This window comes from Parasteatoda tepidariorum, chromosome 8 (assembly GCF_982258835.1).
Source record: "Parasteatoda tepidariorum strain Cologne lab strain chromosome 8, Ptep-v5.0, whole genome shotgun sequence".
NCBI lineage: Eukaryota > Metazoa > Arthropoda > Arachnida > Araneae > Theridiidae > Parasteatoda > Parasteatoda tepidariorum.
Window position 1 is genome coordinate 3,860,732 of NC_141762.1, and position 13,686 is coordinate 3,874,417.

The window sequence follows — 13,686 nt, forward strand, 5'->3', positions numbered from 1 at the left end:
TAACGCATATATCGGCAAGACGATACAGTGACTTTCATTCAAGGCGATACATCAGAAATTTGATTTAAGCCGTCGAGTAAAGACAACGAGCGCGAAACGATATAGCGATATAAGACACGCAAGGATATAAGAAAACGATATAGCGATATAAGACTCTTCTCTTACGTTCCGATGTCGACTCGCGCTGGGAAGACGATGTTCGTTTCGTTATGTTGAAATGGCCTTGATTGGTGAACTGTAGAATCAGAATCAGAGTTTTGAGAACATATATCGTAGTAATCTCGCATGTTCGTTTTCGCAGCTCTTAGTTGTTTTTTTTTTTTTTTTTTTTTTTTTTTTTTTTTTGTAGCGACTTGATATTGTTTCTTGTAGATTATTTTCAGTGGGAATAACCTCGTGATCGATGTTACCTTGTTCTGAAGGCGATCTATTATTTAAAAGAAAATATAAAGAGGAGTTTCTTCATTAATTAGATAAGTTTTTTTTTTTAACAAAACTTTTTTTTATTTTTAAATGAGAAAATTATCGGAAATCTAATTTAAGGCGCCCATAAAGAATTAAATTTGTTTGGTAATTTTTTTACTTTCTTTTAATTTATTAAAAACTTTTTGGATAAAACTCTTAATAATTTAATAGGTTTTTATTACTGATTTTAAATTTATAAATCTTGTTGTTTTTATTTTTAGAAATAAAGTTAAAACAAAACTTTTTTTTTTTGTCATTTGGATTTGGACATAAATCACTCAACTTTGTTTATTCAAAAAAATTTGAAAGGTTTGCGTATTTTATTCATTTTTTTAAATCATTTAGCACTTCGTTTTATTAAAGAGTATAATAATTTTTTTTAAAAATATTCTTTTCATATTATTTGTTAATTAGCTAAATATATTATCGAATATCACAATTCTTTTGTTCTTATTTTTAAGAAATTAAACCCTACTTTGTTTTTCGTTCATAATTCGGTCATTATTCAATTTAATCTAATTATTTATCTGAAATAATAACAATAAAAAATAGTGTTTTAAAAGCGTTTTTTTTTTAAATTTATTTAGCACGTTGTTTTAAACATACAAATAATTTTTAACGAACTTATTTTTTAAATTTTCTTTCTATACTGTTAGGTAAATATTTTTATTTATTTTTTAATTATTTATTTTTAAATTAAGAAATATTTCATTTATTTCATTTTTAGAAAATGTAACAAAACTTGCATTTACTTTTTCATTTAGAAATTGAACATTGCGATCAAACTTAATAATTATGTAATTATTTATGCATAATAGTACAAGAAAATATTAATTTGTAAAAAACGCTTTAAAAAAAGTTTTTAACACTTTATTTTAAGCGTATTATGAACAAACATTTCAATAAATATTTTAAGTAAGATTTGTACATTGTAGTCAATTTATTTAATATCTTTCCTAAGGAAAACATATACAGGGTGATTCTAAAAAGATGGGCAAAATTTTAAGAAGTGATAGTACACACCCAAGCAAGCAATTTTTATCAAAGAATGCATGGTCGAAAACAAAATGCAAAGATGCTGGCGCATTTGGAAAGTTGTTTGATGCAAACGTGAAAGCTCCATTTCTGTTGCGAGTTACTGCGCTGCATTACTTGTCGCCAAGCTTTCGTCCGTTGCAGGGAAAGTTCGTGATATGCCTGGTGTGTTTAGAATGTTCGCTTATCTTTTCTTCGCCATTGTACTGCGTGCATAGCCGCTGCCGGCCACTGTTTTGAACACTTATTGTAATCGCATGCCATTAAATTTGCTCTTATAACTTAACTTCATCGTTCTTTGTGTGTTTTTGCCTCATATAAGAACATAAACTTTGACGCCCTCTAGCGGTTTTGCGTTTTGTTTTGGACCATGCATTCTTTGATAAAAATTGTTTGCTTGGGTGTGTACTATCATTTCCTAAAATTTTGCCCATCTTTTTAGAATCACCCTGTATATCTTCAAATTTATAAATTGATTTAAATCAATCTGAGTATGGAGTTTTGATAGAAATCTGACTTTCTGTGCCTTAAAAGTAAATGAAATTCAAAAATACTATATCGCGATACATCGCTATATCGCGATGCAAAACTGACGATGCATCACGATATATAATTTCTAATATCGCCCAGTCCTAATTAGGAGTAAACATCAGTGTTTGGAGTTAAATGCATACTGGGAGGTGGCACTTATCTAGACCTAGTATAAATTTCGGACATTTACCAAAGCTGCGATGTGATAGCCAACATTCACCGGTGGAAGACAACAACCACCGATTTCGTTTATTCACAGTAATATATATATATATCGGCCTACAGAATTTCAAAAAATTCTGTCTATTAGCTAATTTGAACTAGTTACACTAATTTCTCATCGTTTTGATTTATGCATTGTATTTATTCTTGTTTTTATTTTCCTTTGAATAGTTTTGGAATTTCAGATTTTACGGACTTTCTCGATGTCTATGCGTTAAAATTAATCTAGTAGATTTTTTTTTAAATGTTATTTATTTTTAATGACTGAAATTTTAATTGAAAATTTTGTCTTTTTGTAGAAAAACTAGTTTTTTCAAAAAAAAATTTTTTTTTAAGTTAAGCCATCATATTGAATTTCGTATATATTTTTTATGTACACTCTATAACAAAAAAATCGACGCACCAAGAAACAATCATCCGATTGCTTTGAAATTTCGTATGCATGAATGTTTTGAACAGATATGGCTGGAATGATGCCGACTGGAGACGTATAGTCTTTAGCGACGAATCCAGCTTCCAACTGTGTCCTGACGATCATCGAAGACGTGCTTGGAGACGCACAGGGCAGAGGGGGGATCCTGCCTTCACTATTGCACGCCACACCGGCCCTCAACAAGACATTATGGTCTGGGGTGCCATTTCCTTTGACAGCCGGACCCCCTTTGGTCGTCATTAGAGGTACACTTACTGCACAGCGGTACGTCGACGACATCCTAAGACCTGTTTTGCTACCGTTCCTTTTGCAGCACCCTGGGCTGGTTTTTCAGCAGGACAATACCAGACCACATACGGCACGTGTTGCTATGAACTGTCTGCAAGCTTGTCAAACTCTTCCTTGGCCTACCAGATCACCAGATCTCTCTCCCATCGAGCATGTCTGGGATATGATGGGAAGGCGATTGCATCTGGCACAGAATGTTGATGACCTCGTTAAACAATTGGATCGAATTTGGCAGGAAATATCGTAAGAGATCATCCGGGAGCTTTATCGGTCTATGCCACGCCGTGTGACAGCTTGTATCCAGGCTAGAGGCGGGTCAACACCTTATTGAACTTGTTACTGTAACTCTGCAATAAATTATTCAATTGCTCTGAAATTTTAATCATTTACTATTCTGTACATTGTTTTCCTATCCACCAATTTTCGTTTCAATCGGACAACTCCTTCTTGGTGCGTCGATTTTTTTTGTTATAGAGTGCATTTTCAAATAGAAAAGTGCTGTTTTTCATTTTGAGTGCAAGTTGAAAATAAAAATCTGGATTGAGTAGCAAAATAGGAAGTTCATAATCGGGTGTCCCTCTTATTTTGACTATTTATTATATTCTTACAGAAAATAGGAAGAATTATTTAACAGGGATATAAATTCTCTAATCCTATTTAATCAAGATAATGGAAGATTTTATAAGCAAAAGTTCCAAGGTACAATACCCAATCCAAGGAGCACTTTATAATACACTCTTACTGCAAGATATGCCGTGAAAAAAACATGGAAATATAGTATTATTCTCCTTTATCAATTTCAAGATTCTATTGCTCCAATGGAGAACTATTTTTAAGCTGATTCTCCAAACGTTATAAGCAACTTTTACACTATATCAAAAATTATACACGCATTATTTTTAGAGTTACTAAAACTCCTGAATACAGTTCTATTTAGTATGCACAATAATTATATTATGAAGTAAATAGCTTGCTTGCTACGAACTTTTGCCTAAATGGTCAAAATGATAGTAAATTTTCGATATGCTATACATAATATGAAATGTATTATACTGATACCTTTCACGAGAGGCTTGGCCAACTTCAAAAATGGCAACATACAAACTTCAATAGTAATCAAGCTGAATGTGTAACACAGCAATACTGCATTTAAATAATTTAATTCTTCAACCCCATCTTCCAATCCTAACCTTTTAAAAATTTTGAGCAATGTATTAACCAAATTTTTCAGCATACAGCTATTTTGATTTCAGTTCTAACTATTTTTAAGAGATATTCACGATATTGTCAGAGTTCTTTATATATTGAATTATAGCCATAAAATCACACAAACCACAGTAAGTATAAGTTGGGGATATATTTCGACATAGCAGAAGTATTAAAACCCTTTCAATCGTGAGATAAGATAGAAAACTTACCCCGATTCTACGTTACGCGCTGCACTACTTCCTTGCGTACCCCTAGATCCATAACTTGAGTATCGTATAATACGTATTTATACTATCGCTCGAAAATGGCAATCGCCATCACCAATAATTGGCATGATAATATGCGGCATCGTTTATGTTTAAAATTTCGACCGCCATTTCAGAAAGGATCAAAAATAAATCTAAATAATTACTTCGTAGCTAAAATTGTTCTAAATAAATGTTACTCAATACTTGAATTATTATTTAAGACAATGTAAAAGACTTTACCAGATATAGTAATACTCGGATTTACGGTGCCACATAAGAGAATTCGTGTTTCACTGAATTTAAAAATTCATTATTTTGACATTATTCATCATATTGTTATTTAGCATTATTTACCTAACAAATAAAGTTTCCTAACAGTCCACTAAATAACAGTACCTTATTCAGAAACAGCCCTACATGTAAAACAATAGTTTCATTCACAAAAAATCCTTCCCTTTTCCAGATAAAATAAAAAATATGTGACTCATTATTATATTACCTTTACATATTTCCTTTTAAAAAATTTAAACACATAAACTGTTCATTATAACACATAAACTGATAACAATAGATAAAAATAGATATTTTTACCCTTTAAACTTGAATGGAGTGATTAGTTTATATTTAGTAAATGAACAAAACAAATTGTCATTCATTATAGTCGACGTTTGGAAAACATGTTTTTCGTACTATTTAAAAACCTCTTCGCCAAATGATCACCCTAATATTATTCCGTTATTTCGTGTGAATTATCCTAATGGTTTTACTCAAAATACATTTGCATACAACAAATTATTTTTAACCACTGAATGATAAGTTTAATAATAAAATTCTAACAAAACAGATTTGTTTGCTAAACTTTGCATGCTGAATCGATAAAATTAATAGAATTTGTCTCAAATACTCTCCCAATATTGTAATACTACTTCCACTTAAGGTAGGTAAAATTACAAAAGATGCAATCATTAACTTTAGCGTGAATGAACAAAATAAAGTGGCTTAGCATTGGTTAGCAACAAAAAAATAAATAAAATAGGAAAAGAGCAAAACAACATAATTTTTTTCATACGCTTGTACATTGACGAGTCTAACCTTAAAGCTTACTCTTAAAAAGGATTTTTATAACTTATCGTTATTAATATAACAATATTTCATTTACTGAATAAATGAATGATACCATTCAACCTTGTAATAAATTAATTAATTGAAGGGCTTAATGACACAAAATCCAAAAACGGACACGCTGCTCTTTTTAAAACAAATCGAAAGATACAAACAACGAATTTATTTTCATAAAAATAATGAAACTGATTAAACAGTGCATTCGAAAGTTAATAAAAAATATACAAAGCACAATAAATGGTGTTGAAATGTTTTCAAAATAATGCGACATGAATGCAGCAATTTTTTTAAAAAATTAAACGGGCAGTTTACGGATGACATTAAAAATAATTTAACATAAAGGAGAAATAAAAAACAATTCTAACATCAAATTGCTTAACACTTTTCAGGAATAAGTATCATAAAAGTTTTTCTCTCCAGTGGAAGTACGAATAGTTAGACTTCAGTAAGGAGAACCAGTTAAAAATGCCGATTTTTAATTTCGAAACCTTTTTTCCTAATTAATCCATACTATAGAAAAGGAAGCGCTTGACTTAATGAGTAGATTCACAAGCATACTTCGAAATTAACAAAATGCGATAATCATCACCTTGCCCGTGTGCATAGCCTTATGTACTTTTTATTTCTATTTTTATTTGAGTCACAAATTTTCAAACATTACAGCAAAGATTTTAATTGCACTCCGTTGCAAGTTAAGAAAAAAAAATCCATTGCGGTTTAAGTAATCATCCGCGACTGCTTGAAGATCCGTTTTTATTTCGTTGTCAAATTATGCAAATATGTTTTCAAAACAATATAAAAGCTTTTAATGGTTAAACAAGAAATGTAATTCGTGCTATCTTTTTAGATATATATCATAGAATTATTAAAGAAAGGTAATGGTTTAGTAGTCTTATTGAATTCTAGACTTGGCGACGTATTTTGATACATATGACCATTAGTTCTTGTAAAAGATGACGTCCATGACGTTGCAAGATCACTGGATTTGATTGGACCTCACTAAAAATGGCGCGTCTTATGCTAACATGCTCTTAACAAATCAAAAGCGAGATATTCGCTGTAGAAGAAAATCATCTGCAAGTCAGATTATTTATTATTCCCTCATCAGCTTATTTAAATGTGGACAGAAAAACGTATATTGGTTACAATTTTTAGATACCGTTTTTATTAATTCTTATTAACAAAACAATAAGTTTTATTTTCTTCATTTTACCCGATATAAGATAGCAAGCAAAAAGAAGACAGTGCAACGTCGTTTCAAGAATTGGCAATGCTGATATTCGTGCGAGCTGGAAGCTTAATATCCATTTGATGTGTACTTGGATGCAAACAGGTTCTCTCCATAGGGAAAATGGGTTTTTTTTAAAAAAAAACTTCCAACAGAGTATAAGTCACCTTATATACCCATATTTAGCATCACAGCGAATATTAGAATTCATTAAAATGAAGAACAGAAATTGAACATTCTTTCAAACTTCGTTTCGTAACAATTTGGCAGCAACAGAATACAGCTCTTATACAATCAACTAAATTAGGCATTTACATTGCCTTACACGTAAGTTCTGGAAATCTTTCTGAAACTACCTTTAAATTCCAGAATCTAATTGAGTCCAAGTTGTAACACTCGGTACTACTCCATTTTGGGAGCAGTGAACTATCTATATTAGTATATGAGGTAAGAGCCTATTACCACAATTAATTTAGCATCGCGAGTGTTATCAAAAGTTTGGACATTTTAAAACGGTACGGAGATACAGAGAAGTATCGAACATTCTTTTAACTTGGTTGTCGTACAAATAATAAGTAAGCACAAAAAGAGGTTCACGATTTGCTTACTTTTGCTGGTAAGATGAGAGGAGGGGTATGAACAATGCTTACGTGAGACTCTAAAAACCACTTATTTTCAAAACTTTTTTAAAATGTAAAAAATGGATGGTACATAAATGTTTGAAAAAAACTATGCTACGAAAATGCTTGATTTTAAAACAAAAGTTAAATTTTAGGGAAGAAACAGTAAGAAAAAAATATCTTCAAGAAATATCAAAATTTCATAAAATCTTTTAAAACTTACATTTCGTATGATGTAAAGTAACATTTGAATTTAATCCTAAGATTCTTAAAATTAGATGACTACAGTATAAAATTAATGTTAAAACGAAGAACGGGACACAACATAAACATGAGAGGGAGTTAATAGATTGCTTATTTTTGCTGCCAATGGGAGGAAAAATAGTGCCAAAAACATGCTTCTTTTTAAGCAGTGTATGCTGCAAAAAAAAAAGAATAGAAAAGCAAGATTATCAAAGTAAATGAACTAATTTTATTGGAAAATAAAATTATGCGGATATTTCGAGATGAGGGAAACAATTGTAAATGATGAGATTTGTGTACAGTTCGTAGGGCCTTTGTTATAGTTGGTTTATGTTTAGCAAATTAAGAAAACTAATACATTAATGTATCTACGTTGCATTATAGCAAAACACGTTCTTCTTTCTTTTAAAATATAATTCCAGAACTTATGACTATATCATCATTATATTATGCCAATATTTCATGTGAGCAGTAAATTATCCTAATGGCCTCATTCAAAATCCATTTGCATACAACACATTATTTTTAACTCCTGGTTGAAAAGTTTTATATAATGAATGTATTAACAAACAAATGCGTTTCTTCAACTTACCGATTGGAAAACAAATCAATAAATTCATAAGTCGAATATTTTCACCGAAGTACAAAAGATGGAACCATTACCTTTGGCGTGAATGCAACAAATGATTCGGCGTAAAATGCGAGGCAAAACTCTCTTAATATCGATTAATCGAATATACTCTTTATAGATGCCAAGTACATAAAGAGAGTGAAAAAATAAACTAAAAAGAAAATGACGGACAGTAGGGGTTGGAAATAAAATAGACCGCACCCGATTATTTTTATCTAAGCGACGGCTATAAATTTTGGACAATGACAGGTCTATGTCCGAGTTACAGTTTCGGATCATAAACATGTAGGGTTGAACGAGGTATGTGGTCATCAGCTTGTCACATTACTTGGACATGTCATTAGATGTTCGTTTGTCATGAAAATAAGTGCAATTAATCAAAATAGTGAGAGAGTTATTGATGATTTTGACGATTAAATAATAACGAGTCCTGAATCAGAAGGTGAATAAATATTTGACTAGAACGAGAACATCAATGAAAATCAATAATCCTCTTATTAAATTAATCTCGCTAAGTTATTAAACTCTGTAGGTTCACTGAAGTTATTTGTAACTTTTTTTCTATACAAAAAATAAATAAATAAAAGAACGCCAGTGCTATCTTCTTAAACAATAAAATAAATTGAAATTTTAAACATTTTTAAATAAAAAACTACAAATTTTCAATCAGACTAAACAGAAAATACATGTAATTTTTGTCACAACAAAAGGGGCATTTAAAATATGACGTAAGCGCCAAACGGTGTTTTTATGATTTAATTATTTTTACTGTCAAGATGGTATGAAAAATGCTTTTATAAAACTTTAAAATTCCCTTATTTTCATTTTTTTTTAAATGCAAAGAATAAAAGAATCACGCATAAACAAATTTAACGCGTAAGAAAAAAAAAGAGTTCGGAAAAAATTTCTCCGAAGAGTTTCAGGGCTTTCAAAATGGGGCCACAGAAGGTTAGCCCAAAAGATTCCTAAGGAATATTCTATTCAAAGTTTTATACAATTAACGAAAACGTAAATTTTAATTTGTGTAAAATGTGCTTTTGTGCGTAATTTTAATTGAAATTTAATTCTGAAATTAGATTACTATAAAAAAAAAGTCAAAGTTAAAGCAAAAACAATTGCGAGTTTCTCTTACAAGCAGGGAATAGGTTCTTGATTTTCTTAATTTTGCCAAGGAGGGGGAGGGGAGTCCAAGATTGCCAAAACCTTAGTTACGCAGTGTTTGAACGGCCCCCAAAGCGTAAGGAGCATCCATTTCAAAAGATATGGCAACCGCGATAATATTATGTTTCCATTTTAGGTCTGACAAAAATAAAATTTTATTTTCTCCTTCGGTCCGACCGGCCTGCGTAAAGGTTAAGGAACTGCCCTTGCATCAGAAAGATTCTTGGTTCGAATCCCGGGCAAGGCATGGATGTTCTTTCCTTCTCTGTACTATCTGCCCTTACTGTGGGAGCAACGTTGGCCCACCTAATAGGGTCCCCTGAAAGAGTGGCCAACAAATCTGCCCTTCGGGTGCCTGTATGACCTAGTTCATTACCCAGGTGGGCATTGGAGGAAAAAAAATTCTCCTTCGTAGTTTATTTGGAAAACGTAGTTCTCCATTTAATTTTATTATTCTCTTCTTTTTTAGTGTCTAGTTCATCAAGTCGGGAAAAAAGTCAAAGTTTTTGTAAACGATAAATTTTTTTGTGGCGATAAATTTTGTTTAGTAAACATTTGTGGCTTGAATCGTCACCAGATACAGAGCACCAGTTCAGCTTCTTATTCTTAAGAAAGTGATCGCAATTCGGATTGACGATACATTTCTTTTGGCGATAATAGGGTGAAACATTTTGCTTTTAGCGGTTAGGAAATGACTAAAACTTGTTATTGCCATCCTGTACGGAAAATTCAGTTTAAATTTAAGCATACTCAGTAGTCCGAAACGGGTTAAAATTTCGATTTCAGATAATACGGTGATAAATGCCATTTCTATGAGTTCAGGAAATGATTGAAACTTGAATTGCCGTTAGACTCATATCTCCAGCGGAGGTTTAAGAGCTCTAGTTAGTTGGTAAGTGTTCGGAAATTTGTCGAATGGTATAATCTGTTTGGCGTTAAAATGATGATAAATTCAACAGTTTTTTAATAAAAATTTCAAGTGAATAAAATAAATTATGTCTGTAATTGTGCACTAGGGGGTTTCGAATTTTTCGAGGGAGGCATCTGAAAAATGACTTTTTAAGTTTTCATTCAATTGATTTGTAATGACATGGTGGTATATTGTTTGAAAAATGTTTTTAATATAAGAATTTCATTCTTAATCATCTGATAATTACAAATATTACTTATGTAAAATGAGATCACCTCACATCTCATACTGTCTTAAACTTTTCGATGCTTGAAATGATTTTTATTTTATTACTAATGTTGAACTGAAGATTCATACAACGATTTTGATCCCCTTGCTGTTCCGATCTAACTTTATGTTACTTTTTCCATATACTATTCATTTTGAACCCTCAAAAGATAAAATAACTTCTGGATCAAACAGAAAAGTAAGAGATAAATTTGCTTTTCCTGTGAAATTAATGAGCACTTGTTTTACACGGAGAAAATTATTAATAAGATTATTAATGAAATTCAATACTTAGAGAATATTGACAATGTTCGGGATAGCCTGGTTCGTATGGCGTTGGGCCCAGGGCTCGAAAAACCGCCCGTTCCGCCCGTCCTCGGCGGTCAAAAATACCCCGCGGACAACAAATTTCTCGAATCCAACGTCCGCGCGGACGGCCATTTTCCCGTTAATGTTCGTGATATATTTTCAATTTTTGTTATCTTACAAGAGTCTAGCTCCTCACTTCTATAATGACCCTCTAATCTCGAAATACAGCAACATACTGCGCATGGTGGAATTGATGTTTTCTCTGTCTGGGAGTACTGCAGCGGTTGAAAGGGGCTTTTTCAGCAATGAACATAAAAAAAACACGTTACGTACTGGTCTTAAACAACAAGCGTCAACCGCAATTATGAACATCTACCTAAATGGAAAACCTCTTTCAGATTTCTGTGCAGAAACCTCTGTAAATCATTGGCTTGATTGTGGAACTGGCAAACGTCGTATTTGATTCATTTAAAAAACGCAGTACCATCGGATAAATTGACATGATAATTGACAGATAACTTGACCTTTATTATGTAAATTATTTCATTAAGGAAATACTAGGTTTTACTATTAGTAACCTAGTATTTCTTTTATTACTGTATAATGTTATCCTAGTATTTGTAATCCTAGTAACTACTAATTCATTGTGCAATTTATATAAATGTTAGTAATAAATAAGAGAAAATTATATTTTTATTTATTTAGAAGCGACGGGTTAGTTCCAAAGGAGGACGGGTGCATTGTCGGACAAGCCGTCCTCAGGGACGGGTAAGATTTCTGAGTTTTTTCGAGCCCTGGTTGGGCCCATACGAACGGGAAATGAGTCGTGAGTTCAATCCCCGCCGGCCGAAGACCAAGTTCAAGTAGTAAATGGTGACTGGTGCACGTTAAATCTGTTGGGTCAAAAAAATCCTCCATGTTCCCGGAACAAATCACATCTCTGGAGGTATTAAATTTTAGATTGATTATTCTCCAGTTCAGGTCAAATTTACGATCTGTGGATGAATGAATGGATGTATGAATGGGTCTGCCTTTAAAACGGGTTGTGACGAGTGTGTGGTTGAAGTCGAATTCTTGGCCATAGATGGCGACACTGGAAAATAAGAAACGCAACGCACCCTATGCCTTAAATACGCTTGGTTTCATTCAGCAGACCTGCTGAATTGGAATGTTGCATTAGGAACAACAACAAAATATTGATACTATCGTGGACACCTGTTGAAAATAGTTGAAATTTAAAGTTAAAAAAAACACGATCGTAAATTTTTAAAGAATAAAAGAAATTGTTTCAACAACAAATCATCAATGCCTGTCTAGTGAGGTTTAACTGCATAGTAGTTAAAGTAGGAACTAGACTTGATGAAGATGTACTAAATAGATTAAACAAAGCCCGAAGTAAACTCCTGTTTGTGAAAATTGCAACACCATGAAGGAATCGCCATAATTGAATGAAATTTACTACACAGTTGAGTGGTAGTGGTACAAATAAATGATTAAACGTTCAAAGCAAACAAACAATAACAAGAGATCGAAATCAGTATTTCGTGTAACCACCACGCACCGCAATAAGCGCTGCTACACGACGTGGCATGGAGTCAAGCAAATTTTGAATGTCTGTCTGAGGAAGAGCATTCTATATAGTTTGTATGCGTACCCAAATTTCGTCTGCAGAAGCAACAGGACAAGGATCACGAGCGAGTCACCGACCAACGAAATGACACACATGTTCCATCGGTGACATATGTGCGGAATACGCAGGCCAAGGAAGAAGCTGTACCTGTCGCAATGCAAGGAAGGATTGAACAGTCCTAACAATATGAGGGCGGGCATTGACTTGCTGAAATACAGCGCCTGGCAAGGCTTGAAGGAAGGGAACAGCTTGGGGCTGTAAAACTTCACTGATGTACCGGTTGTTGTTCAGATTACCCACAATTCGTAGCAATTGAGATCGTCCATGATATGCTATGGCACCCCAGACCATAACTCCGGGTGTTCGTCCACTGTGGCTTTCGATAATGCACTCCGGAAGGTGGCGTTCACCGGCATAGCGTCTGACACGAATGCGGCCATCATGGAACTACAAATTAAAGCGGGATTCGTCAGAAAGCACGACACGCTGCCAATCAGCACGCAAGTCCCGATGCTGATTGGCCCATTGTAGCCGCAGGTGGCTATGGTTTAGCGTGATGGTGATCCTGTATAAAGGAGTCCTTGCGCGCAGTCCACGCTGCAGTTGACGTCTACGAATTGATGAAGTACACAATGAAACACCTGTAACTATTGACCACAGTGCTGCCAGCTGTCTGGAGGGAGCCGTACGGTCTGTCAGAACCATGCGGACAAGGTGTCTATCATCGCGAGCTGACGTGACATTTCGAGGTCCACTCCCGGATTTCCGAGTTGTCTGACACTCGTCCGTTAACTGCTTCCAAACACGCATCACTGTGCTTCTGTTACGCTGCAGACGAGCGGCTACTGCATGATAAGGCAATCCAGCTACACGAAGGCCGATGATTCTCCCCCTTTCAAACTCCGTAAGTTGTTGAAATCTCGCTCTCTTTTGTCGATGAGGCATAAGTAAAGTCTGAGCTAACGTTAACCACCAGCAGATAACCACCGATAACCATAAACGCCTCGCTACAGCCGTCTATTTGTTCGGATCCATCCGCCGTTCATAGGGCGCTGTTCAGCATACGCATGCGCTACGGGTCTGAAATTCTAATCATTTGCATATTATGCTCTACTTTGCATATCCTGAAAATTT

The 13,686-nt window shown here is 33.6% G+C and overlaps 1 protein-coding gene across 1 annotated transcript in view; it reads right to left on the reverse strand.

Annotated features, from left to right (window-relative positions):
- LOC107452393 (uncharacterized) overlaps window positions 1-8,549 on the reverse strand; it is a 91,740-nt gene extending 83,191 nt beyond the window's left edge. Inside the window, 1 exon segment of the mRNA XM_071180770.2 lies at window positions 8,237-8,549. The gene's annotated coding sequence lies outside the window, so the exon portion shown is untranslated.
- Window positions 8,550-13,686: the final 5,137 nt, after the last annotated feature.